Genomic DNA, 22518 nt, shown 5'->3' with positions numbered 1-22518 from the left:
GTTGTCAAGCTGTGGGGCTCCATGAGGTTCAGAGTCAAATGCTGCCACTGTCAAGGTTACCAGGGTTCTCCAATAGCTAAATCCAATAGTCAGTTCCTAACCCTCATCTTGCCACAGCTGTCAGTGGCATGTGACCCAACTGATCACTCCCTCTTCCTGGAAACGCTTGGTCCACTTGGCTTCTAGGACTTGACTTGCTCATGGTTTTCCTCCCCCCTCACTGGTCACTCCTTCTCGGTCTCATTTCTCTCTGACCTCTTGATGCTGGAGGATCCCCAGGCAGGGTCCTTGACCCTCTTCTCTTCACTGTCTGTACTTAATCCCTTGATCACCTCATCCAGTCATGAGACTTTATTTAAATACCATGTGCTTACTCATGATGCCTCCAGCCTGTCTCCAGCTTTCCCTGAGCTCCAGGCTCCTATGTCCAGCAGCCTGTGTCGTACTTCCCTTGTGTGTTTAGCAGACACCTCAAACTTGGCATGTCCAATGCAGAGCCCTGCCGTCCCTCCCCCAAACCTTCTCCACCCACAGCCTTCTTTCTCTCTGTTGGTAACTCCAGCCTTCCCATCACTAGAGCCAAAATGCTTGGCATCATCCTTGACTCCCCTTTTTATCTCACATCTCACAGCTAGTCCATCAGAAAATCTATTAGCTCTACTTTTAAAAAACATCCAGGATTCAACCACATCTCACCACCTGCATTCCTGCCATCTTGATCTGAGCCACCATCCTCTGTCCCCTGGATTACTGCAAAGCTTCCTCACTGGGTTCCCTGCTTCTATCCCACTGCCCTAGGTAGCCTGTTCTTACCACCACATCAGAGCAGTCAGGTTATGACACTCCTCTTCTCAAAATCCTGCAGTGGCTTGGAGAAAAAGCCAAAGATCACGTGGCCTAGAGGGCCCCGTATGTTTTGGCCTCCCATTACCTCCCAGACCTCCTCTTCTGCCACTCTCTCCATCGCTCACTCTGCCTCCGCCACTCTGGTTCCTCCAACACAGCAGGCTTCTCCCATGAACCGACTATTCTTTCTGTGGAACAACTGGGTAGTATGCTTTAGAGGCCACCAGCTGGGCCTTCCACTTTTAACTCACCAGAATACAAACACATCTTTCTGAGAATGTCCTTAAAACCACCTCTACCCCAGCCCCAGAAGTAGCCATTTTCCACCAGTGATCTAAATGGAGAGATTCAATCAAAGCTCCTGGCGGCTGATTCCCCTCTGGGCTCCTGGGTCCTCACAGGTCCTCAATGGACAGGTGAGCTGGAGGAGAAAGCCAGGTGAAAGAGCACTGGCAGAAACACCACACCAGCAGGCAGGGGACCAAATTCTAGTCCAAGTCCTGCTACTAACCTATTTTTGGCACCTCAGTTTTCTTTACTGTAAAAGCAGTATCTTGTATCAAAGTTTTGATAGGTGGATTGATGGGGTTGAACCAGAACCTTGGTTCTTAAACCAGCTGCTTGTTGAAAATGAAGATTTGTGGACCCCAGCCTAGATCTACCTAATCAATCTCTGTGCTGGTTCCTGGGAATCTCAATTTTAATGAGCTCCCCAGATGACTCTGATGGGCTGCCAGGTTCGAGCACCATTGCTACAGGCAAATGCCCACAGTCTCTCCCATGCCTGGCATTCCATGGCTCTGCGTCTGTGTGCTTTGATGTCCCAGGCTGTTAGTGCTAAGGTGGGTTGTGATCCCCTAGAAGAAACAAAACTCCACTGACATCGAGGCGGGGGTTGGGGAAGTTATTCTCTTGTTTCACACCCATCTATTTGACAGTCAGATAGTTATATTCCAGGCCAGGTCATCAGGAAACGTTATCTCCACACCTCTGTCCTTTAAGAGAGGATTCAGGAATTGTTGACCTCTTTTTTTTTTTTTTTTTTTTTTTTTGAGACAAAGTCTCACTCTGTCACCCAGGCTAGAGTGCAGTGGCACATGTTGGCTCACTGCAACCTCCTCCTCCCAGGTTCAAGTGATTCTCATGCCTCAGCTTCCCGAGTAGCTGGGATTACAGGCGTGCACCATCACACCCGGCTACTTTTTTCTATTTTTAATAGAGATGGGGTTTCTCCATGTTGACCAGGCTGGTCTCAAACTCCTGCCCTCAGGTGATCCACCCGCCTCGGCCTCCCAAAGTGCTGGGATTACAGGTGTGAACTACCATGCCCGGCCTCTGTTGACCTCTTAAGTCCCCTTTATTTCACACAGTAAACTTTTCAGTGTATAAAGCTGAATAATGTGTTCCTCCTTCCTCCCTTGGCAGGGGAAGTTGTGGGTGCTAACGGAGGGTAGGGGAAGCATCGAAGGTTGTATCAAGTTCCTGCAAATTTTCCTACCCTGGTGCTCCTATCTCAACCCCTACTCTGGTATCTAGCTCCCTCAGAGCAGAGAAGGGAATGAGCAGAGCCGAATCCCCACCACCACCCTCCCCCATCCCCACTTCAACTCTCCACCACCCTAGGGCTGGGGGAAGCTCTTGATGCGATCATGTGCTGATCAAGGAGAACCTTCATCTTCTCCTTACATGTCTGACCTTACATCTTCCCCTTCTTCAAGCAAGAACAAAGTGTCTGCTTTTGACTATCATGTACAGGAACTCTCTTCCCCAAATCCCCCTTTCTCACCCCTACAATGTGCTTTCAGAGCTAGAAGTGAAACCACTTCCTGTTCTTTAGATGAGGACATCAGCTGATCAGAGTGGGGCACTGACTTCTGGGCTTTGCAGAGATGCCAGCACTGAGCTTTCTTCTTGAAAGGGCTATGATCTCATGTAAGTTGAGTTGTTAATGGGAAAAGCTAAAGAGGCAACGTATTTTAGTGAAAAAGCATTAGCCTGGGAGTCAGAAGACTGGAGTTCCAGTCCAGACTCTGCCTATCGTTAGTGTGTGACTTGAGGCAAGTCCTTTCCTCTTCTTGGGTCTCAGTTTTCTGTATCTGTAAAATAAGCAAGTCTGACAATTATATTTTAAGATTCCTTACAGTTCCGCAAAATTAAGGCATAGTCAGATTTTGGTCTATGTGGACTCTTTCTTGGACAGAACTGTATTCAAATTTCTCCCTTCTCTCAGTGTATTTTGTCCCGAGATTTACAGGCTAGTGGCTGAGGAGGCAGAGAGCTCTCTCTGCAGCCTCTTCGTGTGTTGGGATTCTTAACTCCTTGGCAGTTTTGTTGGAGTTGGAGGAGAGGGAGAAGTCAGGACACAGTAGGAGGGAATGAGTTTATCATAGGAAATGGAAGAGGAAATGATGATGGGAGGGGTTGCTGTCAAATCTCTCTCATCAGGCCGGGCACAGTGGCTCACACCTGTAATCCCAGCACTTTGGGAGGCCGAGGCAGGTGAATCACTTGAGGTCAGGAGATTGAGACCAGCCTGGCCAAAATGGTGAAACCCCATCTCTACTAAAAATACAAAAATTAGCCAGGCATGGTAGCACATGCCTGTAATCCCAGCTACAAGGAAGGCTGAGGCAGGAGAATTGCTTGAACCCAAGGGGCGGAGGTTGCAGTGAGCTGAGATCACACCACTGCACAACATCAAAGATTAGTCTTTCTCCTGGGATAAACAATCCGAGTAAGAAGGTCATTCAAGATTAGCATGGAATGGGTTCTATAGAAACATTGGCAGATAAGAAAGCAATAAGGGGCATTGGGAAAAGCCCCATGCTTACAGTTAGATAATCTGGGTTTAAATTTTGCCTTTATGCTTCTAGTTTTATAGATCTTGGGAAATTACCCAACCACCCTGAGTCTCAGCTTCCTCATCTGTAAGACTGGCATAATAATACATGGCTTATTAGGAAGATGATGGATGTGAAAGTGCCTGGAACATAGTATAATAAGCTCAAACCTAAAAAAAAAAAATGTCCCTATGCCTATAATTCTATTTTGTGTTGGAGAATGCCAGTTGATTCACATTTGAAGTTCTTGTCCTAAGCATTACTATCCACCTGCACTACCACTAAGAAAGAGCAGAGCTCGGCCGGGCACGGTGGCTCATGCCTGTAATCCCAGCACTTTGGGAGGCCGAGGCAGGTGGATCACCTGAGGCTGGGAGTTCGAGACCAGCCTGACCAACATGGAGAAACCCCATCTCTACTAAAAATACAAAATTAACCGGGTGTGGTGGCACATGCCTGTAATCCCAGCTACTCGGGAGGCTAAGGCAGGACAATCGCTTCAACCTGGAAGGCAGAGGTTGCAGTGAGCTGAGATTGCACCATTGCACTCCAGCCTGGGCAACAAGAGCGAAACTTCATCTCAAAAAAAAAAAAAAAAAGAAAGAAAAAAAAGAAAGAGTAGAGCTCCTGTGCCCAAACTCCAGCCCAGCCTTTGTTGTAGCATATTAAACTTATATTACCAATTGTACCTACTGTCTCCTTTCCTAGACCTTTCAGATTCCAAGGATGGAGGCTGGTTGTTATTAATCTTTGTATCCCTGGTGCCTGGCCTCAAGTAGTTACCCCGCCCCCCAAAAAAAGGTTATTCGCTACATGAGAAGCATATGGAATTTGCTATTTTTTAGTTTTTGTGGCAACAATAAGAATAGTGAGAAACAGCCTCTTGTATTTCTATTTCATTTTGGCTTGCAAATAATTTTGCATGTATTAACAGTGTAATCCTAACCAGAAACCCATGAGCAAGGTTATACTCAGCCTCCTCCATATCCCTATTTCATAGTTGGGGAAAATCAAAGGCCCAGAGAAAGGGTAGGATTTATACAATTTACTTCCAGTGGTGGTATCAGAACCAAGATTCAAGCCCGTGACTCCTAGCCTAGCCCAAGTGGCTAGCGTTTAGAAAATGTGTTAGGGAGCCTACTGTGTGTCTTGCATAAGCCACGCACTCAGGAAATAGAAAGTATTTAGACCCAGTCCGAGGAAAGGCTCCACAACTACTTGCTGACATTCTGCTCCCTCTGTAAGGCCTGCCTAATGGCCATCTCCCTGCTGGAAGTGAGCCCAGCCTCTGAATTCCCTGAGCACTTAATTTTGCCTTCTATCTCATCAGTACACTGATCAGAAGTTGGCCTGTGTCACGGGCATGTGTGTTCTCATCATATGTTTTCCCTGCTATTACCTGGAAAATGAGGATCAAGTGTTCTTTATCTTTGTGTCCCCTTCAAAGCCTCCCACCCTGCCTGGCTCACATGTGTTCTACAGAAATGTTTGTTGGAAGAGGGGAGAGAGGGGAAAGAATCTTGCCTCCAGTTTGCCAGTGGGCAGTAGATTCTGGAGCAGGACAGGAACAGGTACTTAGTGAAAAATCTTTAGAAAAAAAAAAAATCTTAGTTACATGTGGGTATTTGTGAGGCTGAGAATTTAATTTCATGGAGCTATTATAAACTCATTTGATAAGTAAGATGTGCTGGCCATTTTCAAATAGGTAATTCAAATATAGCTTAGAGGACTTGCAATTGAGAGAGGGTAGCGTAGGGACTCACCATTAAATTAGAATTCAGAAGACCCAGAGCTTCTCACCACCAGCCACGGATTCGATGAGTCACTGGACATCTCCAGCCTCCATTTCAATGCTTACGAGATGGAAACAAGTATGATCTCCCTCCCTCAGCCTTGTTTTGAGGGTTAAATGAGATCATCCATGTAGGGACTCAGCAGAGTGCCTGGAACTTGGTAAGCCCTTGGTCAGCAGTAATCAGAATTATTGTTAGGTGTGGGGGAAGGTATTTATAATATTATAAGAAAGGGGCCACATTTAGAATTTCACTCTCTTGACTACGGCTTCAGGATTTGATCTATTATCTTTAAATTGCCTGTGGCTCTAACAACCTGTAATTCTAGGGTTATGTATTGGCTCTGTGCCTACACATGTTTGGTTGTTGCTGCCCATGTGGAGTTCCACCTGAGCTGGCTGTCCAGTGAAGCAAGGGGAGGGGGAGGGTGCCCAGTCTTGGATCCTGGGGAAGCAGCAAGGGCATGGCACAAGGCTGGGTCGGTCCCCCTGGGGTTGAGGAGCAAAGTCCTGGGGAGCTATGCCATTGTTTCTCTCTGGCCCCAGCCTAACGTATAAATGCAGAGGCTCCCTACATATTTTTTCAGACTCTTCACTGATCCTCACGCCTGCTCCTATCCAGCCTTCAGTCTCATGCCAGCAGTGGTCTTGAGCCTGCGTTATCCACACCTGGCCCCTCTGGCTGTCTGACAGTAAAACAACTTTCCTCTCAGTGATTTCTTGGTCAATCCTATTTGAACTGCAAATGGTGTGTCCTAGAAAATGTTTTATTTTATTTTATTTTTTTGAGATGTAGTTTCTCTCTTTTCGCCCAGACTGGAGTACAATGGCTCAGTCTCGGCTCACTGCAACCTCTGCCTCCAAGGTTCAAGTGATTCTCCTGCCTCAGCCTCCCAAGTAGCTGGGATTACAGGCACCCACCACCATGCCTGGCTAATTTTTGTATATTTAGTAAAGACTGGGTTTCGCCATGTTGGCCAGACTGGCTTCAAACTCCTGACCTCAGGTGATCCGCCCGCCTCAGCCTCCAAAAGTGCTGGGATTACAGGCGTGAGCCACTGCACCCAGCCCCTAGAGAAGGTTATAAATGGGTAGCGCAAAATCTCCCCAGGATCTCACTAGATAATACTTTTTGCAATTCTTGGCAAACAAAGACAGGGAGACAGATACCCTCGGTAGTGTTCACTTTGAGTCATTTTCCCAGCAGTGGGGATGGGCTTCCTGTCAGTTTATTCAACACATACTTACAAAGCCCCCACCAGGTGCCAGGCACCATGGTACAATGGTGAACAAAACCAAAAACAAACAGTCTTTATAGCCATTAGGAGTGGGGGAGCCAGGCCTCAATAAAATAATCCCATAGACAGGCATATAATTAGGAACTATGCTAAGTGCTAAGAATTGCTTAGCTACCCAGAGCCCAGGCAAAGCCAGCAAGCCAGTGTGTAGCTCATGGGCATGCCTGTGGCCTCACTAGCCTAGCACTCAAACCAACTGAGCAGAGGCACAAGCACTCTTCAGGCAAATACGTGCAGTCATCAGATCTGCCCTCCTAGATGTGGACACTTTACCTGGGAAGGGCAATACCTTGGCTCTGCTACTTTGCAAGCACGTATGGTTCAATCTGTCTGTGCACTGTGCCCATGTGGATTCTCACTAATTGTATGGACTATGCCCTGAATCCCAAAGCAAGGGAATGGGATGCCATTCAGCCATCTCAGATTCATACTCCCAGGTGAGGAACTAGAGATCAGCTGAGACACCAAAATAATTGTGAGCACGAGTTCACTGTTTCTCATGGCTTTCTTTTCACCTTTATGAAGCCATACCAGAATGTGGCCTCAGGGGTTCAGGAGCTGTCCAGGTCTGTTGATTCCCAATTTTCCCATTCAGTGGAGATTTGACAGTCATAGTGAGAAATGAGCAGCCACCACTCTTCCAAGTTGAGAGAAAATAAAAATGTTCCTAAAAAGTTTGCATTTAACAGAGATCCTCTGTGGCCCAGGTCTCTCCTGTGGGCTGAGACAGAGCAAGGCAGGTGACCCCTAGGGAGCCCCAGAAGTACTATGAGTGTGTGCACTGGGACTCTTCTCAGCTCTAGGGAGTAACCATGGCAACATACATGTCATTCCCGTTCAACATTTGCAGGCCTACAGAGATGCTGTTTTGCTTTTCATAGGAAATCACAGCTTTGTCATTTAGTCCTTCAAGCAGCCCACATTGAAATCAACATGCCCCAAACTAGTCATTATCTTCCCCATCTTTACACATCCTTCCCCCTCCTAAAAACACTGCCTCCTCCCCTTACCCATGTTTCCTGCCGTATTGATGTCTCACCTGTTGCCCAAGCTGGAGACCCAGAGTCACGTGTTTCCCTTCACGGCTGGCTTGAGGAACTCTCATATAATTATTTATTTACATGGTGTTTCTCCCATCAGACTGTGAGGCCCTCAGGAGGCCCCAGATGTCATAATCCCTTCTATATCCCTGTGCCTGGCAGAGTCTCGGAGGCCTCAAAAGGGCTTGTTAATATTGGTTGACCAAATGCACCCAGTCAGGGGCACATGGAGCAGTGAGTTAGGGAATTGTTTTTGAATTGGTCTCTCGGCAAGAGTGAATTTGTGTGAGTGATGCTGGCATGCGCTGTGCCAGGGCCCCTCTGCCAGCATCCACCTGTACTAGAGCTCAGGAGGTCAGCCTCCAATTCTCACTCTTCTCTCCTCTCAAGCCCTTTTCTATTCCCAACTGACTCTATATCAGAAAGTAGCTGTGGCATCTGGCGAGATCTGCCTTGCTAGACTCTGCCGGGTTAGGCCAGGTATGTTTTTGCAGCTTCCAAATGCAGGCCATTCAACATGGTTCTCAGATGCCTATTTCTGTCGAAACTATGATGTTTTCTACATAATACTGAAATCCCACAATCACAGGCTGCCTAGAAATGCAGATATTATTTTGTTCCCTGGATAAGGAAAGTACCAGCAAGGTGAAGTGGCTTGCCCTTAGCCAAACCCAGACAGAAATGCAGATCTTTTGGCTCACACAGACCTACAGTAGGGGTTGGCAAACCTTCTCTGCAAAGGGCCACGTAGTAACTATTAAAATAATTAGGCTATGTGCGTTATACAGTCTCTGATGCAACTACTCGGTTCTGTCCATTTAGCATGAAAACCACCATAGGCAATATTTAAATGAACGGGCATGGCTGTGTTCTGATAAAACTTTATTTACAAAAGCAAACAGCAGGCTGGATTTGATCCTCAAACCATGGTTAGTCAATCCCTGCACTAGAACGCCATACGGTCCATGAACCAGGAGCCTTGGCCTTGCATGGGTGTGTGTCAGAAGCGCAGACTCTCAAGTCCCACTCCAGGCCTGCTGAAGCAGAATCTGCATTTCAACAAGATCTGCTGGCGATCGCACGTACCCTGAAGTTTTTGAGAAGCACTGCACTGGTAGGTCTGGTTTCTCCTCCCAAGAATATCAAGAATAAATTTTATAAATTAGAAAAAGGAAGCCCAGGGAGGTTAATTGACCTATCAAAGCTCACACTAATTGGTGCATCTGGTACTGGACCCAAGTCCTAGTATTCCAAACGTACAATTCTTTCTACAAACCCCAGAGTAACCACCCCAACCCCACCCCAGCCTCCCAGTTTCCGGCTGGTCCTGACCCAACTCAAATTCACTGGAAATTCAAGTGAAGCAATCATTCACTCTTTCTCAGCTGACGTCTGAATGAAGAAGACGCTGACTCCAGCTGTGTCTCCTCCCCTCTCCCACTCCCTTCTCCAAGACCTGGGAGGGCCTGGCGAGGTGGAAATGTGCCTCAGGAGGCTGCTCAGCATCTGCAGAGGAAAAACTTGCTCACACAGGTTCGAGCTGGAGTTGAACTCCAACTTAATTCCTGCCTCAGGAGGTTTGCTGCTGAAAATAGAACCACAGAGCCAAGGAACCTTTCACTTTTCACATACAGAAGAAAATTCTAGGCTAGGCTCTTTGGCAGGACTAGACACCTTAGTTTTTCCCTCTTGCACTTGCCCATCTTGACCCCCAAACTGGTCTCTGTTCCCCTGCAGAATTCATAGACAATTTCATATTGAGCACCACCTAAGATCCATCCCACAGCCAAACTCCGTCCTGGCCACATGCTCTGCACAGCCTGAATGTTGGTATTCTCTGTGGTCTGTTTCTATTTGGTGCAAGAAGTGTTTTTCTTAGTGAGTTGGGCTTCCTAACAGAATACCATGGACTGTGTGGCTTAAACAACAGAAACAGATCTCTCACAGTTCTGGAGGCTGGGAAGTCCAAGATCAAGCTGCAAGCACACTTTGTTCCTGGTGAGAGTCGTCTTCCTGGTTTGTGGATGGATGCTTCTTGCTGTATCCTCATGTGGAGAGATCATCTCTCTCAGTCTTTTCTTATAAAGGAACTAATCACATTCACGAGGACTCCACCCTCATAATACGATTATGTTCCTAAGGGCCTACCTCCAAATACCATCATATTGGAAATTAGGGCTTCAACATATGAATATGGGGGGAGGGGAACACAAACATTCAGTCCATAGCAGTGTTTAATCTTCTTAATCAGCAAATATGTGTTGGGCTATTATTTATTGAATACCTACTATGGGACAAAACCATTGCATAATTATTTAATCCACTTTATGTCTCAGGACACTGAAGCTCAGTGGGATTAAGTGACTGGGCCAAAATCACACAGATAACACATGATAGAGCCTGGACTCAAACTGTCTTCAAGTATCTAAGGTGCTCCAAGTCTGCAGAGGAGGGGACAAGAATACAATATGGTCCAGGCCTCAAGTAGTTGACAATCTACTATCTACATGTAAGAAATATCTGTAGAACAATCGTATTAATATTGGCATAATGAGCAAGCACCATGGAGTGGAAGAGACGAGTTTATAAGAGTGTGGGAGGCAAGGAGGTCTCCCCTTCAGAATATGTGCCCCAGCTGCCCAGCACCATGCAAGGCACCTAGTAGGTGATCAACAAATGTTTGATGAACAAATGAATGAACAAGATGAAATGCATGTGTGTTAGTCCTGGGAGCTCGAAAAGATTTGAAAAGACAGTAAAAGAAAGGCAACATGGGCTGGGCACTGAAACCCAGAAGTAGCAAAGCAAAGACCAGAAGATGGAGACCGTTCATGGAATTTGAACGTGATCCTTTGAATAATAAGAAGAGATGAAGGTTTTTCAGCCAGGAGCAATAGGATCTGAGAGTCATGTGCAGTTTGGATGAGAAGGAAGGGAAAGAACCTGGCGGTAATGAGGCCAGTGAGGAGACTAATGCAGAATGCGGGCTTATAGCTCCAAGGCCTCAAATTGAGAGTCAGCAACCCAAAGGGGAAGAATGGACAAAGCCAACAGTAAGTAAGTGGTGGACAGAGGACGCTGCCACACAGGTGATTCCTCCTTCCCCACAAACCACCCAGCAGGACCCCTGCTCCTTCTCCCAACAAGCTCAGCCTCTTCCTGCCTGCCTCCACACCCAAACCTCTCCCCATCACCAGGGGCTTCTGTTAGCAGAGCAGAGGCATCAGCAGGGACCTTTGCCCCTTTGCACCTCCAGCGTGAGGCCAGCACCCATCTCTTTTCATCTTCAGGTCTATTCATCCAGCATGTGTTAAGCACTTACTTGGATCTAGCACTAGATGCCAGAAATATTTTACATTCATTGTCTCATTTTAATCCCCTACAGCACCCCTGAGGAATACTTTATAGATAAGAAAAACAAGGCCCAGGGAGGGTTAATTGACCTATCCAAGACTGTGTTAGCTGGTGGATCTGGGACTAGAGCCCAAATCTTAGTATTCCAAACATAGGATTCTTTCCACACACACCCAACACCCTCCCACACCCACCCCATTCTGGCCAACCCTGACCCAACCACCAGAAAAAGGCTCTCCCTGTCATGACTCTCCTCCAACTTTTCCTTTCTGGAGAATCTGAGATGATCTTAGTGAATGTGATCAGTTCCCTTATAAGATCTTTCTGACATGATTTCTCAATAGTAGGTGCTGTAGGCAGCCTGTTGAGCTGTGATTAGTTTGGCCAATGCACATCTCTGGAATGTACCTTATATATGCCACGCCTGAGAATCAGGATTGAGTTAAGCTGGAAAATCTTACCACTAATTGATTTATTTTATTACATACAGTGTACCCAGAATAAGATTCCTGAGCTCAGTGGGTAAAGTAATGCCAGATAATATACCAACTAGTATTTTACCTTCAAGCCGAAGAATTCAGCATTCCATTTAATAAGATCATGTAGCCAAGGCTTCCCTGAGAGGAGATGAGAAGAGGCTCACCCTCACCCAAGCTCACCTCCTTGCCTTCGGATACCCTGTCACTGCAAGGTACTTTGTCTCTGCCTTGCGTCCTTTCAAATGAGCTTATTTTTTGAATCGGGCCTTGGTTTGAATTCCAGCTTTACAGTATGCCAGCTATCTGATATTAGGCAAGTTTCTTAGCCTCTGAGCCTGAAGGGTTTGTTGTTGTTGTTTTTTATGTTGGGATAGTAGTTTTTAATAGAGTTGCCACAAGGATTGAAAGAAAAACCTTTGTTGGATGCATAGTTTCCAACATTTTTCTCCCATTCTGTAAGCTGTCGGTTAACTCTGTTGATCATTTCTTTTGCTGTGCAGAAGCTGTTTAGTTTAATTAGATCCCATGTGTCGATTCTCGCTTTTGTCCTTTGTAAAGCTCTAGGCTGCGGAGTCTGTGCCCAGCACTGGACCTCACTGGGACCACCAGATCAAGATTCCGTAGCTCTGCTGGCTCCCAGGCCTTAAAGGACATCCCCACCCTTGGCTTCTCTGAGGGGCATGCTCATGTCACACCCTTGCTTCAGAGCCATTGGGATGTTCCCCATCACACAGCTCTGCCGGCACACTGCCTCCCCCTCTGAAGCACCTGGCCCTCATGCACAGAGCTTTCAAAGTCCACCTCCCGCAACATACAGCGCCTTCACTGGAGCCCTGGAGAATCCCAGAAGATAAAGCCACACAGAATGGAGGACATATTTTTCCCGCCCCGCCCACCACACAAGCAGGTTTTCAGGAACCAACAACAATGGCCGTTGTGTGCAGGCCCTCACACTTTCTCTTGCCTCAGTGTAGGGCTGTACTGAATGTTCCGTCTTCTGCACAGTGTGAGGACAGATGAGGTCTCCTACCCAACTGCCCTTGACTCAGCCCATTAGGAAATCCAGGCTCCATCTTGGCTGGAAAAGTGCAAATAGACCTTAGGGATAGCATGCCTCCACCCTCAACTGGGGGAAACTGAGGCCCCGAGGAGGGAAATGATTTTCCCAGGTCACACAAGTAGAGCCAGAACAGACACCACAATTCCGGTCCTGCCTGCTGGGCCCACACGTTGCTTCTCCCTCAGGCTCTGCAGGCCCTCTCCTCCTCAGAAAGCAGTGGCTCTCCCTGCTTCTCCTTCCTAACCCTTCCCAATGGGATTATCCAGACTCAAAGGCCACTCGATGCCCTCTGGCCACTTGTATGCCTTTGATGGGGCTTTACAGAGCCCTGAGAGTAGCAGAAACCCACAAGCCAGTGTGACAAGGGCATGGCACAAAGGAGTGGAGTATCCAACCCATGCCTTAAAGGTGTCTAGAAGCTGCTCTGCTCCCACCTTGCTCAGCCCAGGAACAAGAGAAGGCAACCTGGATGGTTGTGGGATTGCATCTCACACACACACACACACACACACACACACACACAGCCACAAGGAAAGGAGGGGAGTTCATTTTCAAACACAAGGGTGAGCTTCCTCCCTGTTTTGGAGTAAACAGAAAAAAAAAGGAATAAAGATGCTTCACTTGCCAGAGGTGCAAGTCACCCTAAATTCTCAAGGTCATATCTCTGCTCTTTACCGTCTCTCTGCCTTTCTCTTTCTCAGAATCCTCCCCGCCCCTCCCTTCTTTTTTTCACCTGTCCTTCCCCTCCCTCCCTCTCATTGCCTTCCTCTTCCTCCATAACCTTCTCTAAGTTACATTAATTACCATCTACAGAAGGCCACACACTTACTGTGTAGCAAAGACAGAACTTCATGAGTACATCCTTTTTCAAAGAAACATAAAATCACAGTAAGAGCAAGTGTTTCTTGAGGGGTCTCTGTGTGCTGCTCTGATCCCATCCTATTCATACAAGGTACTTGAGGGCATCCCTTCTAAACTTCGAGACAACCCTGCCAGTGACTTATTGTATCTATTAATACATTTTCCAGATAAAAGGCAGACTCGGAAAAGTTAAGAGTCTTCTCCCAAGTGACAGGATCAGACCCAACTCTGTCCTAAGCTGGTGCTGTTTCACAGCCTGTCACAGGGGTGCATTCCCTGTGCTGGGTTCATGGAAGACCAAGGAATAAGCCCTCTGCCTCTCTCCTCATGACAGGGTCAGTTTCTCCGGGGAAAGCATTAATCACAGAGTATTCTTCAGCTTAGTTATGGTTGGGATGCCTGAAGGCCTGGTGCTTTGAGAGGCCAGGCAGGAACGTGGGGGATGGAGATGGACCAGTTAGAGCTTTCCTTCCTTACTCACTCGTTTGTTCCTGGGGAACCCCAGTCCCCTTCCCCTGCAGAAGATCAGGAAACAGTCTTTAGGGATTCTTTCCATTTCCCCACCCCTAGGCTTTTTTCAGGCTATGTTGCCTTTGAGCTGCACTTTGAAGCTCTTTCGCCAGGAGCAGTGTTTCATCTGTGCAGACCAGTCCAACTGGGAGGCTCAGAGGAGCTAAGCAGTGCCCAGCTTTGTTGGGCTTTGAGTGCCCAAGCCACCAAGGACACATGCCCATCTCCATGGAAATTTGGAGGCAGGAGAGGAGCCCGAGGACGTGCCTGCCGCTGCCTTAGCGGGCTAAGTCTGCAAAGAGGCCTGCCAGCTCCCACTCACCTGTCTAGACTGTGGGGACTGAATCTGGCCCCACTGTAAGCAAAGCTGGGCTTGTGTCTTTTCTTTCTGAGGAGGGTAAGAGGATCCCACACACACCCAGCGCTTGTCAGCTTCTCAGCAGCACAATGATAAGGGACATGGCTTTTTATAGAACACCTTCATATTCTTTATCTCTTTTGTTCTCAAAATAACCCAGTGAAGTAGGGTTTATGATTATCCCTGTATGGGCCAAACTGTGTCCCCCAAAAATTCGTGCATCAAAGAAGCCCTAACCCCCAGCACCTCACTGAGACTGTGACTGTATTTGCAGACAGAGCCTTAATGAGGTGATTAAGTTAAAATGAGGTTATTAGGGTGGGCCCTAATCCAGTCCAACTGGTGTCCTTATAAGAAGAGATTTGGACACACAGAGAAACACCAAGGTCCAAATGCATGGAGGAACAGCCCTGTGAAGAGGCAGCCAGAGGGCAGCCAGCTGCCAGCCAAAGGGAGGGGTCTCAGAGGAAACCCACCCTGCTGGCACTTTGACCTTGGACTTCCAGCCTCCAGAACCGTGAGAAAATACATTTCTGTTGTTTAAGCCCCCCAGCCTGTGGCTGCTTGTTTGTGGAAGCCTGGCCAGACTAATACAGCCCCTATTTTCGAGATGTGAAAACAGGCTCAGAGAGAACAAATGACCTACCCTAAATGACACAGCAATTAAGCTATTAGTCCCATCCTCAAGAACTTAGTGTAGAGTTTCCCAGCTTTTTTCTTTACCTCTGTGACCCCAGTTTTTCTATCAGTAGCTATTTATTAAGTAGTGACAAATTCCTGTTTGCATTTCTAATGAATCAGATGCATGCCCCTGCCGGTAAGAGCTCAACATGAGCATTGGCTAACTAGTGTTACCCACTGAACTGACAGGATTCCAGCCCACAGACTAGCACCTAACATCTTAGCATGCCAGTGCTGCTGTAACCCAGGTAAACGGACAGGGCCCACAGGTTTTATCACATGACACAGATGCTCTAAGGTATGGGGCAGGCTTCCTGGCCACTATGGTGGTATGGTTTAGAAACTCTGTTGGCTCCATACACAGTCAGGGGCCCTGCTCCTCCATTCAGGGTTGTTTGATTCCCTGGGCTGCTCCATGGCAGCCCCGAGACCTGAACCCTGGTGTGCTGATGGAAGGGGAAGTGGAGTGGGGGTGGGATTGAGGGTAGCAAAGCATCCTCTTAAGCTAAGGATATCCCACACTTCCCAAAGGCACTGCAAAAGAAGAGCCCAAATCAGGACACCCAGAGATTCTCCTGCCTCTTAAATGATTGAATTTTCACTAATGCAAAAAAGCAACCAGGGGCTGGGCGCGGTAGCTCACACCTGTAATCCCAGCACTTTGGGAAGCCAAGGCGGGCAGATCACCCGAGATCAGGAGTTCAAGACCAGCCTGGCCAACATGGTGAAACCCCATCTCTACAAAAATTAGCTGGGCATGATGGTGGGTGCTTCTAATCCCAGATACTTGGGAGGCTGAGGTGGGAGAATCTCTTGAACCTGGGAGGCAGAGGTTGCAGTGAGCTGAGATCGTCCGATTGCACTCCAGCCTGGGAGACAGAGCAAGACTCCAAATATCGGAAAAAAAAAAAAAAAAGAGCAACTAGGATGAGAATGGACAGAAAAATTATGCAATAAAGGAGAGAGGCAAAAACCAGGCTGGGCAGAAATTGACTGTTATATGCAGATTACATGAGTGAATTCATGGAAAGCCTGTTACCCAGTACAATCTGGGCAAGTACAGTCAGGTTTCTATATTCATGGGTTCTGCATTTGTAGCTTCAACCAACAGCAGATCAAAGATTTTTTTTCTAAATGGATGATTATGCCTGTACTGAACACATGTAGACATTTTTTCTTGTCTCTATTCTGTAAACAATACAGCATAACAGCTGTTTACAGAGCATTTGCATTGTATTAGGTATTATAAGTAAGCTAGAGATGACTTAAAGTAACAGGAACATGTGCACTGGTCATATGCAAATACTGCACTATTTTATATCAGGGACTTGAGAATCTGTTTGGGTATTTGCAGGGGTCCTAAAACCAATCCCCCATTGATAACTGTAGACAACTATAGTTATTATTATTATTATTGATTATTATCTCTTTCCTTCTTCTGGCCAAACCTGTCAAAGTCTGTGGCTCTAAAGCATCTATATTATTCAGTTTATTCAACAAACATATATCAAGAAACTTTTATATGCCAAAGGCTGGTCTAGTTGCTAGAGATACAAAGATAAACAAAAAAAGAGCATAGTCCTGCCTTCAACTCACAATGGAGTTGAGAGAGTGATATGTACAGAGACAGTTGTTGGGTAAGATCCACTATCTAAGCACAGAAGAAGGAACTAGCATGGTGCCTGGGGCATCCCAGGAGGCTAAACAAGAGTTGTCCAAACAGAGGGATATTTGCACACCTAGCTAAGGAACATTGTTTTTGTTTTTTGTTTTTATTGTTTGTTTTGGCTTCCAGATGTTCCCAAAGAAAGACTGGATGTGTCAGATGTGCCCCAGAGTGTTCTGCTAGCCTTTACCCATCAGCGTTAATCTCATCTGGAGTTCTGACCTTTACAGGAAGTGTAAAACTAAGAGGAACATTGAAGATTTAAGAAAATGTTTTTAGACTTAATATTATGGCCTAGGGACTCTTGTACACAGCTCCAAGAAGGTAGATAGACTGACCATTGGGAGTTGTCAGGGTGAATGTGGAGAAAAAGGAAAGTGAAACTAATGTATTTTGGGTGCCCACTCTGTGCCAGGCACTTTCACACACAGGTCTGCCATTTAAATCTCATAACCCCACTTTGAGGTCAATATTATTATTTCAAATTTTCCATTGAAATAGCAATAGTTCAAAGCAGTCATGAAATAACTTGTTGACACTCTTCTTCACTCCAACTTCTGTATATATTTTGGGCAGTTTTATTGCCTAAGGCCCAAGTTCTCAAACTTAAGTATGCCTCAGAATCTTCCAGAGGGCTTGTCAGAACACAGACTGCTGGGCCCAAACTCCAGACTGTCTGATTGGGTAGGTCTGGGGTGCGGCCTAAGAATTTGCATTTCTAACAAGTTCCCAGGTGATGCTGAGGCTGCCGGTCCAGGACCAGACTTTGAGAACCACTGACCGATGGGAATGATCCACCCAATAACTTAGTCCAGTGGTTCCCAAACTGTGCTGCATTTTTTAATCACCTAGAAATCCTTAAAAGCAAAGACTGATGCCTAGCTCCTATGCTCACACATTCTGATTTAATTGGTGTAGGGTGCAACCTGGCGTTGTTGTTTTCAAAAGCTCCCCAGGTCATTCTAACGCTCAGCAAAGTTTAGGAACCACTGGCCTAGCCTCATTTCTCCTAGACTCTAATCCCACCCTCCACATCCACTTCAGCTGCCCACCACTGGGACTACAGGTGGAATTTGTCATCAGCTAGTGCTGTTCACAGCACCTCTCCCCAACCCTGTCTTTCACTGTCTCAGAACAGCTTTTTCTAGAACTCCTTAAGTCTCTTACTCACCTTCTTCCTTTTCATTCAGTCCATCTCCTTTCCTATTCAACCCAGACTCTGTGGCACAGTAATTACTGCAGCCATCTCCTGCCCACAGCCAATATCATCAATGCCCTTATCTTCCTTGCTCTGTCTTTGACTATATCTACCTGGGAGAGTTTGAGGAGGAGCATGTAAGTCAAACTGCAGGCACAGAAGTTTGAAGTTCATTTCGAACTTCTGGAAGTTGATGACACTTGACCTGAGTTTTGATAGACAAGTGAAGGTGGGAGAAAGCATATGTAGAGTATACGTAAAAGCACAGAGGAGGCAACAGTAGGGTTTGCCTGGGGAATGGCATGTAGTGTAGGTCTGCAGCAGTCATCTAGCCCCACAAAGACAGGAAGTAAAACTGCAGAGGCAGCCCCTTGCCAGATGGGAATTGGACCTTGGGCATCAAACCAGGGAATGTGAGCATTATTTTTATAACTGTGAAGAGCAGTTGATATGTTTTTGTACATGACTTTTATCATAACATGAATGCACACTTATAGAAAATAAGAAATACCAAAAAGCGTAAAGAAGAAAATAACAATTACCTTTAATTTAATTACCTAGAACTCACCACTGTTAAGATTTTGTTGGGATTTGTCCTTTTCTTTTATGCATATTCTTACCTAGTTGAGAGGATGCTATACAAGTAAGTTTATGTCCTGCCTTCACACTTAACATTTTAACATAAACAATATTTAATGTTATTGAAATTTTGTAAATATTTTAATGTCAGCAAAACAATTTCATCATATAGATACTGTATCACTTAACTATTCCTGTACAGGAAGAAATGGGGGTAAGGAGATTTCCTGTTGCATATGATGCCACAATGTACATATTTGTATGAACTTAGTTTCTATCGGTGATTTCATGATCAATACCAAGAAAGAAATTAATGGATCAAGCAGCAAGGAAGTTTTATACTTAGTAAAATTGGCCAAATTGTTTCCTTCCTACCAGTTTACATTTTCAGTGTGAAAGTATGCACACTGCATATTCCCTTCCCCAACGCTTGGTGTTTTTTTGTTTGTTTGTTTCTTTTTTTGACACAGAGTCTCTCTCTGTCACCCAGGCTGGAGTGCAGTGGCGTGATCTTAGCTCACTGCAATTTCTGCCTCCTGAGTTCAAGCGATTGTCCTATCTCAGCCTCCCAAATAGCTGGGATTACAGGTACCCACCACCACACCTGGCTAATGTTTTTTGTATTTTCGGTAGAGAGAGGGTTTCACCATGTTGGCCAGGCTGGTCTTGAACTCCTGATCTCAGATGATCCGCCTGCCTCAGCCTCCCAATGTGCTGGGATTACAGGCATGAGCCACCGCGCCTGGCCAGCACTTGGTATTATGATGGGTGCCACTGAGGATTTTTCATATGCGGATGACATAATCAGATTTGCATTTCCTGGAGGCTGAACTGAATGGGCCAGATTGGAACCCCCACTGTTGTCCTTGCTTCTCCTCCCTTGCCTCCACATTCTCCTTTTTCCATTTTCCCATTTGTTATCATCCTCTTTTCTTGGAGCGTTTATATTATGTGTTCACTACACACAAAACACTGTACAAGGCTTTGCTACCAAGGAATAAATAAGAGCAGCATTGAAAGTCCTAGCTCTATGGACGTGACAAGCTCATGCTGGCCCAGAGACCCTCTTCCTCTAGCTCTGGCCAAAAAGAGTCTCTGGACAGAAATTCTCCTTAGGAAAAAATACTTTTTATGTTTTCCAATGAAATTGCCAAGTGGGTTTATTGCTTAATTATTTTTTTCTTCATCCTGTGACTTTCCAACCCCACACATGATCATCCCTGTGCCTGGAATGTCCTTCTTCCTTCCTCTTTTCAACCCAAAAATTACCTTGGCGCTCATTCATCCTTCAAGACCTCTTTTAGAGGTCTGGGACACCTGCCTTCTGTACTTTGCCCCAGCAGAATCAGTCATTCAGGCTTCCTTGATCCTGCAGTCCAATTACAGCATTTTCTGCACCTAACTTGGTTTCTCCCTCTTGGCTAAGAGCCTTTCGAGAATAGAACATTTTGCATCCCAACTCTTACAAGACAGTGTCTGGCACTGAGTTGTTACTCAGTAACTGTTGAATGAGTGAGTGAGTGAGTGAGTGAGTGAGTGAATTCCTGTTTTACTAAGGTGCATACACATTCCATCTTAAATACTAGTCAGTTGAAGAGTGTAAAGACAATATGGAGATGACATGAATTGCCAAAATCACACCCTGAATCATTGATGCTTAAGGTAAAACAGACACCTGGTATACCAGATGTCTCGCTCTAAACATTAATTGTTCTGTGTGCCTAGACACTGACTTGCATTCTGTTCTCTTTCATTTTAACTCCAAATTTAAGTTGTACCTGAGTATCTCTGTGATAGAGGAAGTAAAGGGGATTAAGTGATGCCAGAATTTCCCAAAATACATTCCTAAAAAATGGAAGCTGTGGGTTGTTTATAGGCATCACACACAAGAAAAGGGTCTTGTGGTCTTATAACTTTGGGAAACAACGTTACATAGATTTCTTTACCTCAAGACCTCTCTGTAGGCATTCTAGGAAGTGGAAGGGAAGATGAGTTAGGCAATGGTAGAGAAGTAAAAGAGCAACCAGGTCCTGCCTCAGTGGTAGTCATCCCAGCCTCTCTATGCCAGGGAAAACTCAAAGACAGGATGGCAAACAATATGCCAAGATCCTAGCCCCTTTCCCTACAAATCTCCTCAGTCCCACATCTGTGTAAGCCCCTGCCCCCACCCACCCACCATGCTGATGAGATCAGCCTTCATTACTTCTCTTCTAGAGCCAGGAAGCAAGGTAATGTGTGGGAAGTGATAGCTGCAAGGTAATGTGTGGGAAGTGATAACAACTTTGGAGTTAAAGCCATTCAACGGGAAAATTTGTTAAAAGACCAAGACATTGTAAAGCTGAAACATTTGAGTCGATTAAGTCCCCTGCTTCTTAGAACATTTTGTTACCAGGGAATGTTTTAAGGAGGGAAAACATTGAACTATCACAGCACCATCAGACACCAAAGCGTGGTACAAAGAACAACAGTTTACAAGACATCTGTCTCTGCCACTCAAGAGACTTCGAAAAGTTCTGCTTCTCTTTTCTCCCCCTCTCCTACCCCAACATCAACCCTCAACCCCCTCACCCCTAGACACACTCTATACCTTTCTCCTCCTCCTCCCCCTTTTCCTCTCCCTCCTCCTTCTCTCTGTCTTTATCTTACACACACACACACACACACACACACACATTCATAGCCCATGTTGTTTTCACAGACACTATTGGAATGACACAGTGAGCTAGACCCTCCAACATTATTCAACCCTCTTTGGAAAGAAGGAGGATAATTAAGTGACTAGAGGTTTAGACATTCATTGTTTATTAGGTCCAAACTCCTTCAGAGAGCCTGGAGCATTCTCCTAAACAAACATTACCCTTTCCTGGCTTCTTATTCCAAGTCCAAATGAGATGGAGCGTATCTTTTCACAAACATGAAGAAAGGAGTACTAGGGGAGAATTGATTGTCAATACAGGTAGAGGGGAAAAGCTATGTGCCTGTCACAGAAAGACTGATGCAAGCCGTGTATCTGTTGGCAGCTGATGTCCGTTAGTGATCATCAGTAATTTAGACTAGCAATGTTGACACATTTGTGGTCAGCCCAATGGTTTGTTTAACTGTCTTCACTAGGAATACATCCGTCAAGAGATTGTTTTTTAAACAACAGTTAGCCTTCTAAACAAGAGTAAAGACAAACTCAAATATCTCCTTGCCAATCTTAACACTGTTATACTATACCAGGAGGCACTTTAGAAGACAGAAGACAGAAGCCACCTGTTATGTAAGCAACAGCATTAACATAGACACAGTTTTCTAGTTTGTGGACATTAAGAGGGCGTTAGTGATTAGCCACAACTTATGAGAAAGCTACTTTTGCCTTGGTAGGCAAAGGAATGGAAAGCTTTTTTAAAATCTGCCTTTTTATTTTGCTTCTGTTTTAAATAAATGAAAGCTGTGCTGGAAAAGCGAGTTTTGAGCCCAACATCAAACATTAATCCTGCTATTGCTTTCACAAGAAACTGGGGAGGCACCATCCAAGCCTCAGCAATGCTGAAGAAAAGGACCTCATCTAGGTTGTGAATGAGAAGCAAATCCCACTGTGGGAGACCACTGGTCCTGAGTGACTCTGAGCCTGAGCCTCCTACTTCCTGCCCCTCCTTTTCCACTGTGGGCTCACAGACTCCGATGTTGGTGAAATGTTCTTTTCCTTGGCTTAGATTAGGCACCTGGTGTCCTGAAAGAGGTCATTGGTTTTCCTGAGGATGTCCAAGGAGGTTGGCTCACCAGCGGCTTTTACCACAGGCCAAATTTGAGGTTAATTAACCATCAGTCATTGTCAGTGGGGCTAAATGTTATTCAGACATTCAGAGAAGAGAGACTTGGTCCAGCTTTGGGTAATGGCCCTCATCAACATTCCTTCCTATCCTAGTTCCAAACCAATATGTCTTTAGCTGCACTAGGGGGTTGAAAATGAT

General features: G+C 45.8%; 1 protein-coding gene across 6 annotated transcripts in view; it reads left to right on the top strand.

The window, feature by feature from the left end:
• The window catches only part of DGKG (diacylglycerol kinase gamma), a 210320-nt gene that overhangs the window by 170060 nt on the left and 17742 nt on the right, over window positions 1-22518 (top strand). The window lies entirely within an intron of this gene.

Source organism: Symphalangus syndactylus, chromosome 17, assembly GCF_028878055.3.
Source record: "Symphalangus syndactylus isolate Jambi chromosome 17, NHGRI_mSymSyn1-v2.1_pri, whole genome shotgun sequence".
Lineage (NCBI taxonomy): Eukaryota > Metazoa > Chordata > Mammalia > Primates > Hylobatidae > Symphalangus > Symphalangus syndactylus.
This window is presented reverse-complemented; position numbering and strand designations above follow the sequence as displayed.